This window comes from Euprymna scolopes, chromosome 32, assembly GCF_053919585.1.
Source record: "Euprymna scolopes isolate OS-2025 chromosome 32, ASM5391958v1, whole genome shotgun sequence".
NCBI lineage: Eukaryota > Metazoa > Mollusca > Cephalopoda > Sepiida > Sepiolidae > Euprymna > Euprymna scolopes.
The window spans coordinates 38,976,401-38,999,062 of NC_136513.1; the positions used below are offsets into that span (position 1 = coordinate 38,976,401).

General features: G+C 29.8%; 1 protein-coding gene across 1 annotated transcript in view; it reads right to left on the bottom strand.

Moving 5' to 3' along the window:
- Positions 1 to 17,200, bottom strand: part of LOC145256283 (uncharacterized) — a 43,357-nt gene extending 26,157 nt beyond the window's left edge. The window contains exon 1 of the mRNA XM_080114966.1: positions 17,064 to 17,200. The gene's annotated coding sequence lies outside the window, so the exon portion shown is untranslated. The remainder of the gene's footprint in view (positions 1 to 17,063) is intronic.
- Between the last annotated feature and the right edge of the window lie 5,462 nt (positions 17,201 to 22,662).

The following is a 22,662-nucleotide window of genomic DNA, read 5'->3' on the forward strand; positions in this document are numbered from 1 at the left end:
GCCTTGAAGACTGTAGAGAAAATTGTAATGTGACTGCAGTCACGGAGGCAGGCTGGTAAGGGTGGCATGTGCGACGCTCAGAAATCGAAACCCGACCGATATGACATGATAAGATTGTACAGAAGTCCAGAAAAATATTGGTACCGTCGGTTTCAAGCCCAACATAAAGGGAACCAGTTAATGGTAACACGTTATGGTAATTAAACCCGGTTCTCCAACTTCCAACGTAGACCCCTACTACCTTGTCTCCTTCTCCAACATCAGGGGTCTACGTTCTAACCTTCCAGAGGTTGAAACCCAATTACAGGAGACTAAACCAGACCTTTTATTTTTAAGTGAAACTGGCATTGGACAGGCTATTTCCCTAGATGAGTTTGCAATTACAGGATACTCTAACTTAACTTCTAAATCTGACCCCCAAGATCGCCATGGGCATGGAATATGTGCCTATATTAAAGATAGCTTTCCATGTGGGAGGGACATCTCCAGGGAAGATCCTAACTTACCCTATATGTGCTTCCGGGTTGCTTTAGCTCACACTACTGCATTTATATTTACTCTCTATCGCCCCCACAACAGCGGAGTTACTATCTTTCAAAGCATATCTGAGAAAATTGACCAAGTCCTTTCTACTTATCCTTCAGCTAACATTCACGTATGTGGAGACTTCAATGTTCACAACGTCGAATGGTTGACCCACTCAAACAAGACCGATGATGAGGGGAGGTTCTGTCATGATTTCTCCATTGCCTATGACCTCACTCAGATTGTTCAGGAACCTACCCGTGTGCCCGATAATGACGGCCAGTATGCGAGCCTACTAGACCTTTTTCTCACAACTTGCCCTGAACTATGTTCAGTTTCTGTTCTGTCGCCTCTTGGATCTTCCGACCACTCTGTTGTATCAATTAAGATAAAAATGAAATGTAATAAGTCCCCAGACGTACCGCTTCATCGTACAGTATATCGATACACTAAGGCTGACTGGGATAGCTTCCGTACATTTATATCTGATCTACCTCTGCATTCCATGTTTAAAAAGGATGTGTCCTCTATAGTATTAGACCTAACTGAATGGTTAATTGTAGGTATTGACCATTTCATACCCTCTAAAAAGTTTCAGCAAAAACCTAACAGCCAGCCATGGTTCTCTCCAGAATGTGCTGCTGCCATTGCGCACAGAAATCACTTTTTCCACTGCTTCAAACGTAATAGATGTATGGAAACTAAAGCCGTTTTCAGGACTGCCAGCAACCATTGTAAGAAAGTAATAAAGAACGCAAGAGAGTTGTATGCTCAATCTGTTAAGTCCAAAGTAGCTGAGCAGCGGCTTGGTTCCCACCAGTTTTGGCAAATAGCAAACAGAATCCTGAACAGAAGCGTGTGCTCCATCCCAACTATTATCAATGGACCTGAGGTAATCTCGTCAGCATCAGACAAAGCCAAACTCTTTGTCAAGAACTTTGCAGCTAATTCTACCCTTTGCGACCAAGACCGCCAACCCTCAATATTTCCTCCTGTATCAGAAAACACGCTATGTGATATACGCATATCTGTACGTGATGTTGCCAAGCTAATAAAAAACCTTGATTCCAGTAAAGCAACTGGCCCTGATGGTATTCCAATTATAGTACTCAAAAAACTTCAACCTGAACTAGCGCCCATACTTACAAAACTGTTTAAACGTTGTCTTAAGGAGAATAGTTTCCCATCTCCCTGGAAAATCTCATCAGTATGCCCTGTATTTAAGAATTCAGGTGATCGCTCATCCCCCTCTCAGTACAGGCCAATAAGTCTCCTGTGCGTCATGAGTAAGTTGCTAGAATCTGTGTTAAATACAGAAGTAATCAAACATCTCAACAAAAATAACCTTCTTAGTGACACTCAATATGGTTTCCGTTCTGCTAGATCTACAGCAGATGTCCTTACAGTTATATCGCATAGGATTAGCAAATCTCTCGACGGTGGCAATCTTTCTAGGGCAATTGCTCTTGACATATCTAAAGCCTTTGATAGGGTATGGCATAAAGGTTTACTTCATAAGATCGCTAGCTATGGTATAGCTGGAAAAGTCTTCTCAATTATTAAATCATTTCTTTCTGATAGGTTCATAAGAGTAGTAGTTGAGGGGCAAAAATCAGAAGCTCACAGTATTAATGCCGGTGTCCCTTAGGGATCCATCCTCGGCCCAACTCTTTTCCTGATTTACATTAATGATCTTCCAAATCATATCCTTACATCATTTGTAGACATTTATGCTGACGACACTACCATTTATGGTACCACATCTAAGACAGTAAACGAACAAGTACTCTCCAATTCTCTCTCCTCTGATCTTGAGCATGTAGTACAATGGGGAAAGGAGTGGCTGGTTACTTTTAATGCATCTAAAACCAAGCTTCTCTCTTTACATCATCAACATTCTAATCCACATTTGTCATCAATTGAAATGAATGGCTCTCGTCTTCAGGAGGCCTCAAGTTTTGACAAGCTTCTGGGCTTGACCATTACTCCTGATCTTAAATGGAACACGTATATCAAATCTGTTGCCAAGGCCGCTGGAAAAATGGTGGGATCTTTCTATCGATCCAGTAGATATCTCACTGCTGATGCTATTCTCTATCTATATAAGAGCCAGGTACGTCCAAGGATGGAATACTGTTGCCACATCTGGGCAGGAGCTGCTAGAAAGGACTTGCCCTGCCTTGATAGAGTTCAAAATAGACTTCGTAGCCTCGTAGGAGATGTCCTTTTCTCCTCCTTACAACCTCTATCTCACAGAAGAGATGTTGCGAGTTTGTCTCTGATGTATCGTTATTTTCATGGAAAGTGTTCAACTGAGCTTCAATCTATGGTCCCCCCTCGCCAAACTTTCACAAGAAACACTCGTCTAGCTGTAAGCACTATCAGTAGTTTCCCCCACTCTTTATCTGTGCCTAAACCTAAACATAGATTCCATGAACAAAGCTTCTTTCTTAGAACTGCACGCCTGTGGAATTGTCTTCCGTTTTCCTGCTTTCCGGCTGACTACAATATGGTTGTGTTCAAGTCTAAAGTAAATAAATTCTTGATGAGCCGTTCCATATAAGTTATTAAATTTACCAAATTTTCATTACTAATGATTACTATATTGACCAACTTCTACTGTACACTCTTTAACCCTTATCCTTGAGTGGCCTCTGGGCCTTGATAATGTGGTGATGCCTTTGTAAAAAAAAAAAAAAAAAAAAAAAAAAAACTAAAAAATGTTCGGCTCTCGTCAGCAATGTTGTTTCTGTCCGGGGATAATTTTTCCAGGTCCGCATTTATTTTTTATATAATGATGTTCATTTTATTTAACTATAGTTTATTCCTATCTCTGTGTATTTTATTTTATGCTTATATCAATTTTCTAATTTTTTTATTTTTTTTATTTAATGCTTTTTAGTAAATATGTACTCTTCTGTTTTTGCATGGTTTCCGGTCTGCCTCCCGTTAAATTTAGCTGGTGCAAGGGAGATAATTAATTTTTCTTATTAATTTCCCTTCCTTTTACTCGTTAAGGGGAGATAATCCATGTTTCAGTTGGTCCAAGGGAAGTAATTAATCTATCTTATTTTTTTTTATTTTTTGTTTTAAGTATTTTAAATATTTTAAATAGTTGAGGGTAGGTGTGCAGGCGATTTAATTTCTAAGTCATTTATATATGTGTTTTGTTCTTTAAGGTAATTATAATATTCATCATTTTATACTTAATTTTCATACGTAATATTTATACTTACAATTTCCTAAATGTCCATTACACTTTACTAATTTATGCGTTAAGTGACTGCATCTAGAGTACTCTTGAAGAAATTCCTATTAGGTGGGGTCTTCGTTTATTGTTTGATCAGACCGGAAACCATGCAAAAACAGAACAGCAGATATTTACTAAAAAGCATAAAATAAAAAATAAACAATTAGAAAATTCATATTAGAATAAAATAAAATGTACAGAGATAGGAATGAGCTATAGTTAAATGAAAATGAACATCATTATATAAAAAATAAATGCGGGGCTGGAAATTTTTTCCCCGGACAGAAACAACATGGCTGACGAGAGCCGAACATCGTTTCGTGTTACCATTACCTGGTTCCTTTATGTTGGGCTTGAAACCACGGTATCAATGTTTTTCTGAACTTCTGTACAATTAAATATATATATATATATATATATATATATATATATATATATATATATATACATATACACGCATGATAATTGTTCTAAAGTAATGCCTCCTTTTTATTTCTGCCCGAATGAATCAGAGGGAATTGCAAATTGCATTATTATGATGATTGAACTAATATATTCATATCAAGACTATGATAAAGACTCTATGCACCTTTCTGCATTACACTATATATAATACGCTCCTCCTTTATCTAGAATTCGAACCTCTCCCCAACATCATCTATTATTTTTATTTTTTTATATATTTAATTCCTAACGTATCCAACACTCGACGTCGCATCCCGACTATGTTACCTAGCATCTTCTCTACTCTTCTGATGTGAAGCATTAGGCTTCGAAATGCCTTGGTATAAAGATTCCCTTCTATTCCCCAACTAATCGATTGTATTTCCTTATTGAATAAATGAACCAATCTATATCCACCAATATATAGTTCTGTGACTTCATTTCCCACTCCTATTGTTTTCATATATAAGTTCCAAATATACTTGTCGAGCTTTATAATATCCAGATAAGTCTCCTCATAGAATTGAGCTCGCTCTCTTCCTCTAACGCTCTAAGCTATATATATATATATATATATATATATATATATATATATATATATATATATATATATACACATATATATATATATATATATATTAAAATGCCGTTATATTTTTCTTTTTAATTACACTTGATATGGGTTCCTGATGAACTTTAAGAATTGAAACTCATGCAACATTTTTATTACTTAACTTTTGTATAGGCCATATATCTGGAAAGGGTCTTTGGTTATTTGTAACTGGCTTACCGAAACACACTCATGAATGTGCAACGGCATATTAATAATTATGTAAAACAAATAAAACGTAGGTGTGTATATATATATATATATATATATATATATATATATATATATATATATATATATATATATACATACTCGGGTTTTTTATTCAAAAGTAATGGACTAATGAATTCAACGAGGTTGTTAGATAGTGTTCAATAAAAAGAGCTGATAATACTTTTTTATTGTTATACAAACATGCTCACATCCTGCTGCTACAAATAGCCACTTGTTTTAATCAAACAACAGATATCATCAGGCAGCGACTTGACTATTCAAAAGTTCAATGAATAATGGATTTTTTATTTTAGGTAGGAACTCTTTAAAAGTTGGAGTTAAAAAACTTAAAACACAGAACTTTAATTATAAGATATAAAGAGGGAGGGGGAAATTTAAATAAAGTTAAAAGATTATAATGGAGAGAGAGTGATTAAAAAGAGAAAAAAGGAATAGAGAAAGAAAACAGAGAGAAAAAATATACATATAATATGGAGAAGAAAAAGAAAAAAGATATAAATGGTTATTATAAAGAGAATAAGGACTAGAAGGGAAAAGAAAGAATGATGAGATATAGTTAAAGAGAGAAAGAGAGAAAGTAAGAATTTGACAGTATATAGAAACAGAAAACGAAAAAAATCTGCGTGTCAACCAATTTATGAAGAATTATACAATTCAGTAATGAGACCACATTATTACAAATGCAAACAGAAAATACAATCTAAGCGTTAGAAATGAACATGTCAAAAAAGACAGCGAATGTATCCAACTGACATATTTATCAGCTAACATACGTCCACGAGTAATATCAACGCAGTTCAAGCATACGTCTACAATTAATTAAGCCCTTTATACTAAATGATATAAGTTTAAAGTTTTCGCGTTTTTATTAAATGAATATATAAGTAAAAGAAAGAAATAATAATGATAAAACAATATTAAAATTATTATTATTATTAATAATAATAATAATAGTAATAATAAAAATAATAGTAATAATAATAATAGTAATAATAATAATAATAATAATAATAACAGAAACAGAATAAAATTAATATTTATTATCTTTTTAATATAACATATTTAGCCATAAGAGGGGATTAAATAAATTAAATAGGACTAATAAATTATAAATAATAATCTACAAATATTTATGTATATAAAAAGAATACAATACATATATATACATACACATACACACGCATACACACATACATATACACACATACACACATATATATACATATATATACATATACACACACACATATATATATATATATACATACATGCATATAATTAAAGGTGTAACTCTATACTATTAAGTTGAAAGTTTAAGCTAGTTAAATATAAATATAAAGTCATATTAAATCACAAATTAATACATTCAAGACAGTATTACTAAAAACATAGATACAAGTACACTTACATATAAATATATAAATATATTCAGGCAAAAGAAGTAGTTAAATCAACAGAATACTCAAAAGTAGCGACACACAGGTAGATAGTAACAAAATTAAAAATAATAAAATACATATGTATATCCCCACAGAGAACCAACATACATACAAATATACATATATATATATAATTTTATGTATACACATACATACAAAACAATACACAAACATATGCACACAGTCATATACTAATATACAACAACGCACACATACATATATATATGCACGCATAAATATGTATAATTCACATAAACCATATACATAGAAATACATATGAATACAAATTATTTGGCAAGAGTACAGATAGATGCATACACACATAAAAGCATACAAATGGATTGAATAAACATGGAAGGGTATACAAAATAATATAGAAATATATAAATCTAAGTACACACGGTCATAAAGTAAATACATAGACACATACATATACACATAGACACACAGGTATATAAGATAGGGGAAGTAAAGAATGAAATTAGGCGAGGAGAAAGTATATTAATAGTATGTTAATAAATTATAGAAATCAGTGACAATTTTAAATTTATATAAATTTTATATCTAAACTAAATTACTTAAAATATGGTTTTTATAATGTTTGCAATTAACTGAATTTTCGTGCTTCTTATTTAATAATTTATCTCTTTCTCTAAAAGTAAGTATAAATAATTTCTCATAAAAACATAGGTAGTAAGGTGAGTTTAAAGATGAACAGGTTTTAACTTTCTTTAAAATTTTCCAATTCACTATTGGGGAGTAACCTTGCTCTACTAGTTCATAGTAATATTTAGACAAGGAAGTTCTATTTTTGTACTCATTATTTTCAAAAGAGCACTCGTGACCGGTAAATCTTTCTCTCTTTCTCTCTTTAACTATATCTCATCATTCTTTCTTTTCCCTTCTAGTCCTTATTCTCTTTATAATAACCATTTATATCTTTTTTCTTTTTCTTCTCCATATTATATGTATATTTTTCTCTCTATTTTCTTTCTCTATTTTTTTCTCTTCTTACTCACTCTCTCTCCATTATAATCTTTTAACTTTATTTAAATTGCCCCTCCCTCTTTACATCTTATAATTAAAGTTCTGTATTTTAAGTTTTTTAACTCCAACTTTTAAAGAGTTCCTACCTAAAATAAAAATCCATTATTCATTGAACTTTTGAATAGTCAAGTCGCTGCCTGATGATATCTGTTGTTTGATTGAAACAAGTGGCTATTTGTAGCAGCAGGATGTGACCACGTTTATATAACAATAAACAAGTATATATATATAATCTTTGAAGTTTTTAACATTTGAAACTATACAAAAATTATTTTTTATCATTTGTTAAAAATAAAAAAAACATCTAGTCAGTAAGTCATTTAATCACCTGCAATCACTGCATCAACTCTCACATTTACTATAATACCAATGTTATATATATATATATATATATATATATATATATATATATATATATATATATTGTACTCATGCAGTTTCCTCTAGGTTAAATGAAACTTTGGTAATTATATATAATCCCGATTTTACGAACATAAACGAGATCTCAAACATGATCCCCCTAACGCATGAATTATAGACACAAACACATATTTACTTTACAAACCTCACAATTAAATTCTCTATTGTACGCCGCAAATGCTTCGAAAGTTCTATAATCCTTCTCCCATCACGATCTACGTAAATCGTTAACGCAGTTCTTATTCTTCAAGCAAACATCTGGCAAAAACCACACACAAACAATTTAAATATACTTTCTATTTCATAAAATAATTCAATTACCGTTAAAGTACAATTATTCGTTTCATTTTTTTACCTAATGCTTTTCTGATTTTAACGTTTTTATAGCACACGCTGCGTAATTCTTTTTTATTTTTAAAATAAAAATGGGCGTCCTTAAAACATCTTTTTCATATGATTTTGCCGTTATTTCAATAAATTTAAATTCCCCATTTCGAATTAAACCGGTAAACTTTTCGCTTTTAATTATTCTGCGGCATTTAATTTGTTTTATCTTTGTCAGGTATCGTGTCTTTACAGCATTTCATTTTAGCATATATCGTGAATTTATCATCTTATATCTATCTATTTATCTATATCTAAAGCTATATTTATCTATATGTTTTTTTTTTATCATTTTTCATTTATTAAATACTTAAGTTTTTCTTTTTCAATATATATTAAATATTTTTACGTGCATAAACTTGTCCATGTACACGTATTTCCGGGAATCACCTTTCGTGATCGTGGCTAAACCTTTAACAAGGGCTGAATTCGTAACTGCCTAATCTGCAACTTGATGTTTTACCGCTGAGCTATGACGCCCTGTCAAATTTTAATGCATGAATTTATCGCTTTTAAATATAAGGTCTGTTAGCATTTTTATTTGCAATTCTGCTGTATTCCATTATGTACACAGACACATAGAAACGCTCACATACACACACACACAAACACACACACACACACACACACACACATATATATATATATATATATATATATATAGTTTAAAATACTTGAGTAAAATATGTAAAATAAAGGATACAGTTTTAATTATCGGAAATAAAAACAAATAAAACCTATCGCAGACTTAACATTTTCATAAGCCGACTTCTAAAACGTCTACAAATATAAAAGAGAATTTAACTATATCAGAATGAAAAAAGAAAACAAAAACTTAACTAAAATTGTTAAACAGAAAACAGGGATCATCATCTGCCTACCGTGTATTTGTTAAAAAACAGGACAACTGAAAAATAAATGGCACTTTGGTGGAAAATACCGCTTTCCCTTTATATATATATATATATATATATATATATATATATATATATATATATATATATATGTATATATATATAAATAAAAGTTACAATAAGTTTACTAAGGTAATCAAAATGGTAAACTTAAAATATATTATAAATATTAAAGAGTTAATATTTACAAGTAAAATAAACTCAGCCAGATATAAAAAGCTCAATAAAACCGAAAAAGAAATAGAGCTTATAATATGTATATATATAATTTTCTATTTATTTATTTATTTATTTATTATTTAATAATAATTTATGTATATATTATAATTTTCTATTTATTTATTTATTTATTTTTATTTTTTAGTTTATATATATTTTTTTATTTATTTATTATTATTATTTTTTATTTTTTTAATATATATATGTATGTGTGTGTTTGTGTATATGTATATGTATGTATATATATATATGTATATATATATATATATATATATATGTATGTATATTTATAACAGACACCCCATTTCTTGAACTTGCCCATTTATTTGTTCTTCTGATCAGTTTTCTTAATTAATTTCTGAGACTTTCACGTGCATATCTAAGCTGACCTAATTATTAACGCTAACTTTCGCGCTTTTTGTCTGGGTCAGTTGGACCTTGCTTGTCAAATTTAAATTGTCACCGTTTTTTCGGGTTTTTTATAAGCCTTAATTTTTTTGATTCATCCAGCCTTGACAGACGTGTTTCAAATATTATCTCTAGTACTTTTCTTTTAATGATTTGGAATGCATTCCATTTGCACTTTTTTCCAAGGAACTTTGCCTTTTGGATGATGTTGGACCATTTGGAATTTACCCAGTGGATTGAAATTTTAGATTCGACCGTTTTGGAATTTACCATTTTTGGATTTTTACCCTTCACCGGACTATCCATTCATGTGAAATCTTTTTATTATTTTTCTTTTGCCTCCTGTTCCCCTTACCTCACCCTTTTTTTAACCAAGTAAGATCTTTGACTTACTTGTAGTTTCATTAAATACTTTTATATGCAAAATCCGATCCTGCATTTTGCTACTTCCTGCCCTCTGATGAGAAGGAGAGTATTTCTTCGAAACTCCGCGGATTAAGGACTATCCACTTATCTTGTGCTTCCTTTTTTAAAATTAAATATGTTTTAAACTCTTTTTCAAGATGTCTTTTAACATATTTTATTAATCATTTGTTTATATATATATATATATGCATATATATATATATATATACATCAAACTAACTACGAAAATCGCCATTTTTAGACATTTGAAAATAATTTCTGACGAGGACGCATCATGGACCGTCTGAAACGCGCGTAAACGATTTCAATGACTTAAAAACATTATTACAATGATCCAAACATAATTCTCAATCAAAAACAAAGACACGGAATAATAAAATAATGTTAAAAAATACACATTGTTGGTGACTACTCCCTTATTTAAATATACATCTTTCTTTCGTTGGTATTTATTAACCCATTTTATATAAATATACATCTATATATATATATATATATATATAGAGAGAGAGAGAGAGAGAGAGAAAGAGAGAGAAAGAGTGTGTAGTTCAGTGTTATTTGAGAAATAACAAAAGTGCTCAATTATTTAAGCAAGAGCGTACACATTTTTATCCAATTGTCACTATACACTATTTTGAATATGCGTCGGTAACTTTAATCATGAAAACTCTGGAGACTCAGCCCGCAAAGTTACAAATACATAATGATCCCGATTTATCAGTCCACATCTCAATAGTTTGACACAAATGTAATTTCCCGCATACTAATCTAAGCTTAAACAAAATGTAGGAATTTGTAGATATTTATCGAATTCCTACTTTTTTTCAAAAAGTTGAGGAAACCTACAAAACATTAGAGATTATTCTACAATTACAAATAGTGCGCGTTTCAATTTAGATAGTATAAAGTATATATAGCAATAAAACGAAACCTAATCATATTTGTAAGAAATAAGTTTTGCATAAGTGCTAGCGTCGCTCACCCTAGGCAGCCTGAATCGATTTCCACTGAAGAAGGAAGTTTCTATGAAATATCAAATTCACAAGCGGCCCCCAAGGCATATTTATATCCCGGCCAGGGAAGATAATGACGTTATTTTTTTAATTTATTTTTTTTATTCATTTATTTTTATTTTTTTTTTTTGCAGTTCTTGTAGGGGGGTTTCGACGCTTTCCTACATACAGAGCCTGATATTGACAAAGCTCAGTGTCGCTTAACTTCTGTGATCTATTGAGAATGAGTGTGGTGACGTAATTGTGCCGCATAAATAATATGAATTGATGATGCTTTAACGTGTAGGTAGCGATTAGTAAGAAGAAACAATGGTTGTCGTCATTTCAAATATGAGAACAAGCTCTTTCATTAATTAACAAAAGAAGATAATATATGGTACACGTGCTTTCACTAACGATGTACCGAGTTCTCGCAGAGTTACAGCCTGTGGCGATAACAGTACGACATATTGTGGCCATCAATAATGTCTCTTCGTCGTAGGCCTAAAACTTCACATATGCCTTCCACAAAATCAAGAAGGGTAACACGTGAATTCATTTAAACGACATCCGACCTCATTATTATCTCGAGTATATAAACAATCTTATCTCGAGTTGATGAGTCTAGAAATAATCTAAAGTGTAACTAATGACACGTATTAAAAGGCCAAGGAGGCCAAAACAATATGGCGTTAATACAATTAAAAAACAAACACATTTAGAAATCATGACATCAGGATAATATTTCAGGTTACTTCCGTTCATTGATGCTGTACAGATGTAAGACTCAAAATCACTTGAAACCTATTATTATTATTATTATTATTATTATTATTATTATTATTATTATTATTATTATTATTATTATTAATATTATTATTATTATTAGTGTTATTATTATTGTTATTATTATTGTTGTTATTATTATTATTATTGTTATTGTTATTGTTATTGTTATTATTATTGTTATTGTTGTTATTATTATTATTATTTATATAATTATAATTATTATTATTCATTTTATTATTATTATTTTTATTATTATTATCATTATTCTTAATTATGTTTATTAAATTTATTATTATTTTTATTAATATTATTATTATTATTATTATTATTATAATTATTGTTGTTGTTTTTATTATTATTACAATGTTTATTATGTTTATTATTATTGTTATCTTATTAATATTATTTATATTATTGTTGTTATTTTTATTATTATTATTATTTTTATTATTGTTATTGTTATTATTATTATTTATTATTATTATGTGCATTATTTCTTTTTATTATTTTTATTATAATTATTATTTTAATATTATTGTTATTTTTATTATTATTATTTTTATTTTATTATTACTATTTTTATAATTATTTTTATTTTTATTTTTATTAATATGATTATTATTTTATCAATATTACTATTTTTATTATTACTTTTAATATATTATTATTATTATTATTATTATTATTATATTATTATTATTATTATTATTATTTTTATCATGATTATTATTATTTTTTTTATTTTATTATTATTATTATTATTTTTTTTATTATGATTTTTCTTTATTATTTTCATATTTTTCTTTTTTATTTTTTGAATTATTATTACTTTTTTGTTTTTTATTATTTTTATTATTATTCTCATTACTATTTTTATTATTATTATTATTATTATTATTATTATTATTATTATTATTATTATTAATTTTTAATAATAGTCCCAACCTTTGGATATCTTTAGTTGGATTTTTTCTTTACCATCAGGTCAATTTCTTTGACTTTTAACATTCAAGCTGTATCAACTCTATCGTCGTTCCTTACAGGCAAACCTTTTGCAAAATGTGTAGATACATTGCCTTCTCCATCTGATTAAGCCATTTATTGTGGCTTTTTATTTTGGTTTCAAGCGTTTCAATTACAATGGTAACTTACTTACAGTTGTTGGAATTGTATTATTATTTTTGTTGCTTAATAGAAATCTCAACTTTCTAACGTTTTTTTAAAATTTATTTGTTTCCCAGCTTTTATTATTATGAGTGTTGTTGTTGTTGTTATTATTATTATTATTATTATTATTATTAGAATTATTATTATTATTATTATTATCATCATCATCATTATTATTATTATTATCATCATCATCATTATTATTATTATTATCATTATTATTATTATTATCATCATTATTATTGTTATTATTATTATTGTTATTATTATTATCATTATTATTATGAGTGTTGTTGTTATTATTATTATTATGTTTATTATTATCATCATCATTATTATTATTATCATCATCATTATTATTATTATTATTATTATTATATTCGCATTATTAGTATTATTATTAGTAGAACTTTATGTATCCACATAAAATGTCATAAGGAAATATGTTGGTGTGAAAAGAAAGTGAAATGAGGAAGAATACAAGTTGGCTGTGGAATGTAAACTGAGAGCTGAATTAGATGGTCATACAAGAGGAAGTGGAAATGTACTGGGAAGAAGGAGATATGTTTGAAATGACAGAAAATAAGCTGATGAATCAGATAAAGACAATATTTTTTAAAAAAATGAGTTGAAATAGAATCGATCTAGTTGAGGATAGTAAACAACCAATCGCACAGTGCATTAGCTGATTCTGTCAAAACACTTCCAAAAAAGGGTCTCAAGAATGCTTAGAGTTAGAAGAAGAAATCGATTTTCAGAATTTACTTTAACAACCACACTATTTACTTTAACAGTGCCTAATGCTGATATTAAACAGCCACACTGTTTAATTTCGTTTATAATGTATATGGAACTAAACGGTGCAATTGTGTCAGACACCAAAACGTTCGAAACCAATTATTATTATTACTAGCGGGACCTGTGAAAATTTCACATGGGACTCATTCATACATAGGAAATATTTTGATGTTAGCATTTTGTAAATGTTCAGCTTTTATTGTAGCTCTTTTGTTAAAACTGCGAAAAGTATTTATCTAAGCTAGCAGTGGCACCCAGCGAAGCCAGATCGCAAATTACGCTTAAATATGATATTTTAATTCTTACATATTTTATATATATTATTATAGAGTAATGTTCTATCGATTTATATATGTTAGAAAGTTGCGATTTGAGATACTTCTATAATCGCCTATAATTGAAACCGAAACATAAAGAAGTCTTGATAAAATTATTTAGACAAAAATAGATTACTTGAATGCCATCAGTTATAATCGAAACCGAAACCAAAACATATAATTAATTCTTGGTAAAATTATTTATTACAAGAAATGGAAGTCTATAACAATTAAACGACAGTCACTCGGATGTAAGCGTGACACACAAAATAAATAACATGCACGCTATCTTATTAATATGTTATTATTATTATTATTATTATTATTATTATTGTTGTTGTTGTTATTATCATCATTCTTCTTCTTCGTTTTCTTCTTCTTCTTCTTCTTCTTCTTATTATTATTATTATTCTATTTTATTTTCTTGTTCTTCCATTGTTATAATGATTTTATTATTGGCTCACATGGAACCTTCACACAAGTCATCAAAGATCTGATTGAAAAACCTGTGGTGTTCCCTGGAAGCTGAGTGACAACAAGTCTCCCCCGACGACCAGCACTTTCCACCTCCTTCGATAGCATTTTCAAATAACGTTGCGTTATCGCAACAGCTTCTCACTACCGATTTCTCGCTGGCAGCGGCCATTGTTATTGTCATTATTATTATTATTATTATTATTATTATTATTATTATATTGTATTATTGTTATATTAGTGTTATGATTTTATTTTTAATATTATCATTAGTATTGTTAGTATTTCATTAGTATTATCATTACTACCAGTATTATCAATAGAAGTAGTGCATGTATTCACATAAAATTCCAAATAATAAGTAATGCATCGATTTTCAGTATTTACTTCAACACTGCGTAATGCCAATCTGAAGAAAGACACAAAATAAACTTTGGATTTGTTTGAATGAAGTTGGCAAAATAAAACGTAGTTTGATATTTACGTGAACATCAGTGTTTACAATGGAAAAATATTTTCTTTCTGTGATGTGTGCACGCGTTTAAACGCTAGGCAACATATATGTATATATGTGTGTGCATATATATGTGTATATATATATATTTATATATATATGTATATATATATATATATATAAGTAATAGATTAATATATATATGTATATAGTGGAAATGATAATTAATAAAAACTGAAGAAAGTGCTCAATAACGTTCTAGAGCAAATATGCGTTTTATTTTTTATTACCGTATCTTTCTGTTAAGTTACATTATAATTTCAGCTACTTGGTCGTTTTTTAATAAAAAACAAAACGCATATATATATATATATATATATATATATATATATATTGTATTTTAATCATCCTTGGGTATATTCCGTAGCACTGAAACAATGAAAACCCAACTCGCAGGGTTAAAGATACCAAATCTAACCGAGTCGTCAGACCCGTGATCCACAATTGATTATTGTCCGTCCGATAAGTAAAGAATATTCTAAGGTTAAACTAAAAGTTGGCATTAATATACATTTAAAGAATAATATACAGAGTTTTGTTTTAAGCTCGTAAAGACTCGCCAGACTAATGTGTGGAATTGATGTTACCGTTGCTTAAAAAAAGGGATACTTTGATGTAAAACCCGAAATCTGCTGTATGCAGTAGCAATTACACCGACTGCAATTAACAGTTATACTAAAAAATGTGGTTTGTTCTGTACAACCACTATAAACAAATTGTCTGTGTGGATTTTCGAACAATTGAGCGTATACGTCGAAATCGACTGGAGAGTCCATCATATATGCATACATATAGATCAGCAAACGTTAATAAAACATGTTAAAATTACTTTAACAAGAGTTAAAAACATATTTCATTTCCAAAAAGGAAACACAAAAGAAGTGGATTGTCCTTAATCCGCGAAGTTTCGATATATATATATATATATATATATATATATATATATATATATATATATATATATATATATATATATATATATATTAGAAAAGTTTTGGGGGGAGTACAAAATTTATATCACAGAGAAACGTATTATTTTAGACTCTAGCCATCCTCATCAGAGTCAAACGATGGCAGTTTAGTTTTTTGGGTTTTTTTTTAATAGCAGGAAGAAATTAAAAATAGAGTGAAAATGAGAAGGAAATATTAACAATTGCCATAAAACATAGTCCTTCCTCCCTGTACATATTTTTTACGGCAATTGTAAATATATCGTTTTCATTTTCACCCTATTTTTAATTGCATCCCGCTATTTTTTTTTTAAATCAAAATACCATCGTCAGGCCCTGACGAGGATGGCGAAAGACGTCTAGTTCTAAAAGATATATATATATATATATATATATATATATATATATATATATATATATATATATATATATATATATTCTAATATATATATATATATATATATATATATATATATTCTAATATATATATATATATATATATGTATATATATATATATATATATATATATATTAAATACTGGAATGCCGTAGGATTACCGACTGCATATACTCTAAGTATAAAGTCCAAATGCAATTGAATTCATTCAGGAATATACCAATTATTATATTTGAAGGAAAAATATTTATCATAAATAAGAATAATGCATGATTTATCTATATGGCAATTATTAGTGATGCGTCTATTCTATAAGTAGTAACGAGAAGAAAAAAAAGGGTTTACCGTAGTGTTGCCGCAAGTAGGAGTTGTCGTTACCACGAATATAAACACACTCTTTCACCGAATGACAACAAGATAAGATATACACTGTAAATGTTATTTCACAGATGACTCACCGGTTTGTGCAGAGTAATGGCCCGTGGCGATCACGCTGTACAATGTATCATATCTATTAATATTTTTTTTTCTTCTACTTTATATGTCTCTTCGTCGCAGGAAAAAAATACATACCGATAACTTAAAATATATCTACCACAAAATCAAAGAAAATGACAAGGGAATAATATGCCTTAAAACTCGCCCTAAACTTGTTATTGCTATTGCACTAATATATATATATATATATATATATATATATATATATATATATATATATATATATATATATATAAAGGAGCAAACCGTATTATGTGTTCATCAACGTTTCATCTTTATTACGAGACATCCTCTGGATGAATTATTGTCCGTCCTATTATTGTGGAAATAAAGACGAAACTTTGATGAACACATAATACGGTTTGTCCCTTTTTATTTCTCTATTTTTTCGGAAAACTATTTCCATTATTTTCATCACACACACACAAACATATATATATATATATATATATATATATATATATATATATATATATATATATGTAAATCTGAACGTCTGTGTGTGTCTGGTCACGAATAGGCTCCTATATGGTTAACTGTTATAGAAAACTGATGACATATAATGATAGAACATATATCGGGACACAGGAATGGGTATGTTTGATAATGATGATGACATAATGATGATTCATTAAAATTGTGGGGTCTGCGTACGCGCTTGTCCATAAAGTATGGAAATGAAATAATTAAAAAAAAAAAAACGTTTACAGGTGTTTTTGATAAAGATGTGTATAATAATAATACTTTTATAGGTATGTTTTAACTTAAATAGGGATGGTATAATAAAATTGTGGGGTCTGCGTTCGCGCCTGGCCTCCATAGAATGGAAATGGGCACATACCTTAACAAAGACTTTTCATATCCATCTGCGTAAGTATATTTTGATTTATGTTTCAGTTTGAAGAAATATGGTATATTAAATTCATGGGATGTTCGTTCGCGCCTGGCCTCCATAGAATGGAGATATGTCACAAAGTTTAACAAGGTTTTTAATATAGATCCACAGAATATTGTGAAAAGTTTTTCAGTGTGAACAGGTATGGTATAATAACTTATGGGTTTCATTTATTTTATTTTTACTTTCATCATATTTTGCTTTGGTTTTGATACCCCCAAATTCGAAGCTATCTCTTTACAACCCTTCCTTTTCATAACCTATCATACTTTCATAAATCAGAGTCCATTTTCTGTAGGCTGTTTTTGAACCCATTCAACGACGGGTACTTTTGCTAATATATATATATATATATATATATATATATATATGTGTGTGTGTATATATATATGGGGGAAAATGGATGGTCACATTCAATGCTGCAAGGACTAAGTTTCTTTCTTTCAATAACAACCAGAAACCTTCTCTATCACCAATAGCAGTGGCCAAGAACAAATTGTCTGAAAGTACTTCCTTTAAACTCCTAGGCCTAACGTTTACAGGGAACATGAACTGGAATAGACACATTGAGAGCATTGCCAAAGCTGCTGCAAAGAAGGTGGGCTCTCTCTACCGTGTTAGAAAGCTACTTAAAATATCTTGTACCCTTATAAGGACACCATTCTCCCATGTATAGTGTACTGTTGTCACATCTGGGCTGGTGCATCTGCTGTTTATATCTCACTCCTGAACAGGTTTCAAAAGAGAGTCGCCAACCTGATAGGTCCTGAACTGTTATCTAGGCTTCAACCACTGTCCCATCGACGAAATGTTGCACCCCTCTGCCTATTCTACAAGTACTTTAATGGTGAATGCTCTGACGAACTACAAGCACCTGTACCTACTCGGCGTGACTACCCCCGACAAACCCGACAAGCAACTAAGTCCCACCTCTTTACAGTAGAAATCTCTATGTGAAGAAAGCCTTTTACTTCAATATATATATATATATGATATATTATTATTATTATTATTATTATTATTATTATTATTATTATTTGAGAGTAAACAGTTACATATGGTCTCTAACAATTGCCATCTGTTTCAATTTTCTTTTCAATTTCTCTCTAATCGTTCTCATTTTTCTTTTTGGCGTCGAGAGGTTCTAGGTCGCCTGAGGAAGTCTCTTTGACTGAAACAGATTGCTATTTGTAGCGACCATATGTAACTGTTTACCCTGAAATAATAATAAAAAATATTTTGCTGTTTATTGAGCACTGTTTGACAACCTCCTTGTCTTCATTAGTCCCGACTTTTGAATACCTCAAACCTATATATATATATATATATATATATATATATATATATATATATATATATATATATATATATGTGTGTGTGTGTGTGTGTGTGTGTGTGTGTGTGTGTGTGTGTGTGTGTGTGTGTGTGTTTCAGAATATCAGAAAAAAGATCGGTATGATGTGTTTCCAACCCAGCACAGTCGTTGGTTCTTTTAAGTTGGACTCTCTACAACCATTGAGCATATATCACACCGGAAATGCTGCCCTCTTCTGTTGGGTTTGAAACACACAGTTCGATTTTTATCTTTGGATTTCAATCCAAAGAAAATAATCCAACTGATCCAAATCCAACGGATCCAAATGCAACTGATCAAAAAATAAAACAAAAGATAAATGTTGGTAAGAAGGAATGGAAAAAAAAGTGAACATATTGCTTACTAGAAGATGTACCCGGCGTTGTTTGGTATTAAACGGAATGTTAAATTCCTTTTGAATATGAACTAAAGGAAAAGGGAAAGAAACTGAGACATGTGCATACGAGCAATACGATTGTTTTCTTTAATGGTCACGTCTTGTAAATAAAAAAATTCCTTGAACTGAGATCGAAACCTAATATCTAAAGAAAGAGAGAGAGAGAGAGAGAGAGAGAGAGAGGGGGGGAATCAAGTGCGATTAACACTGAACCAACTTTACGCGATCTTCAGAAAGTGTTTTCAAACCTCGTCAAACTCTTAACCAACAAGAAAAATCAGGTACCAATTTTTTTGTATTTTGACGCCTTTGCATCCCTTTTTCCGTATGGAAACTAATTATAAATTTTTCTATGTTTTTAATACCCTATATACCAAATTCCAAACCTGTAGATTAAAAATCAATGGAGTATATAGGTTGAGAATCGTCCTCACGCACACCTTCTCACTTTTATTGATATACTTTTATAGATATACTGATTATAGATATACTGATTATAGGATATGTTGGCACCCTTTTAAATAAATCCCTTTGAATTTTGAGACAGGAGAAAACCTTACTATCTATAACGAAACATTTTATTGCTATCAATCTTAGCCTTAGAAAATCTTCAATTAAATTGTTTATTATTTAACTTGTAAGGAAACCCGAGGTTGCCCGAAATTGAATGACAATCAACAAAGGTTACGCCCTATCATACTTTCGTTCACTGAACTCGGTCAAGTCGACAATTTTTCAATCCAATCGATTGATCGCCTGCCCTTGTTGGGAACCCATCGCGGTGCACCGGGAAGAAGCTCCACATGCCTCCCTGCAATTACTTAGTCCACAATATATTGTAGTCTACATTCCACTGTAGAGAATCTACTTTTGATTTTATAAAAAAAAAGAAAAAATTATTTACAATCGCTGTAATTAAACTTTAAAATGCTCCTGTCGTATCTAAAACACCTACTGTTGATTTTATATGCCTAGTATTAAGGGGCGTGCGGATAATGGCTTGAATTTAAGTTTAAAATGCAAAAGTCAAGTATCATGCTGCAATTGTGCTTTAAACGGAAACATTCATTTCGGACGCGCCACTGTCACATCAAATAACCTATTATTGATTTTACGGTTTGTGTGGTAATAAAACTTCTCAAATGCACTTGTAATGTTAGGTTGTGTAAGGTGTTTACTTGTGTTAATTGAGCCTGTATCTTTCTTTCATCGGACTAATTCGATAATCGATTATACCACGATACTTCTATGCGAAGAAACTTTTCTTATGAAGGTTACACTTAGTTCTTAGGTAATTTATTGAGAGTGACGCGTTTTTTGTTGTTGCGAATGTTTTACATCGGGAAAAATAGAATGGCTGAGCACACGCTATGAAAGTAAAGATAGAGTAGAGAAAGACTAGCAGTGCCTTAAAATAGGAATGTTAGTCACCTTGATTATCACTGATGTGATATATATATATATATATATATATATATATATATATATATTCGAGGTAGAAAAATATTAAAAAATTAAGAATAATTGAATTTCAACAAGGGTCGTTGATGGTGCTCAATCAAAGAGAGCAAATTACATATATATTTTTTTTACTTTATGCAAATGGAATCATACCTTGCTACGGTGTGCAAACCTTTTCAATCGTAGTTGATTTCATGAGGCAAGAAAAATTAAAATACAAAAATTTTAAAGGTTCCAGACCTTTTCAAATTTCGAGGAGAGAAAATATGGCATGACTGGCATGCAGCAAAGAAGAACTGTAGCTTATTTTCTCTCCTCAAAGTTTGAAAAGGACTGGAACTTTTTAAATGTTTGTATTTTAATTTTTCTTGGTTAATGAAATCAAATATGATTGAAACGGTCTGTACATCGTAACAAGATATGACTGTATATGCATAAAGAATGATATATATATATATCTATATAATACTAAAAGTCTATGGGTCTTGTATGTTTGCAATCAGATTTCCGGTTTTCAACATCCGGTTGCGCATGCGTAAATAGCAACGTTTTCAATCCGTTATTCCAATTCCGGAATTTTTATATCGCGTTTAATACAAACAATTTCATTTAATTTGATCAAATAGTTTTTTTTTTTTTTAACGGCTAAAAACATTCAACTTCGTAAAGTCTGTCGCAGTTTCAAAAAAACTTCTCCCTTTTAAAAAACAACACTCATTAATAGAAACAGCGGCGGTGAAAGAAAACACCTCTCACTTTCCCTCTAATAGATTTCAACACTCCTACTCCCTCTGTTTTCGTTACGTACGCGAGAAATCTTTAATTCATGTAATTATAAATAAATACTTTTATAAAATCAACCGTAGTTTTTTTTGTTTTTTTTTAACGGCTAAAAACATTCGGTTATCTTTCAGATGCAAGGTTCATTGTTTACTTGCGGTTTTAACGATGTAAGATTCCGTTGTACGGAAGACCAAATCGGCCAAAATGTCTATGATGTTTTTATTGGCGCTTTTCTTCGTATTTGTAATAACATTTTTTTGCACCATTTACAAGTTCTTTTTACAAATAATTTTTTTAATACTGTAATAGTAAAATAAAGATACATTTATTAATTATACGGAAAAAGTATCTCGTAATGTTTTCACACGAGATTTTTTTCCTGTTGATTTCTCTTTTTTTTTTAATATTAAAATTGATTTAAAGTGATTTTCAAGCCTTTAACATGACGGAGTTTATAATGAAAACCAAATTACCGTTAAAATTAAAATAATCTTTATTAGAAATTTGTAACAAAATAACAAAATTATAAAACTATTAGATTAAAATTGAGAACTTT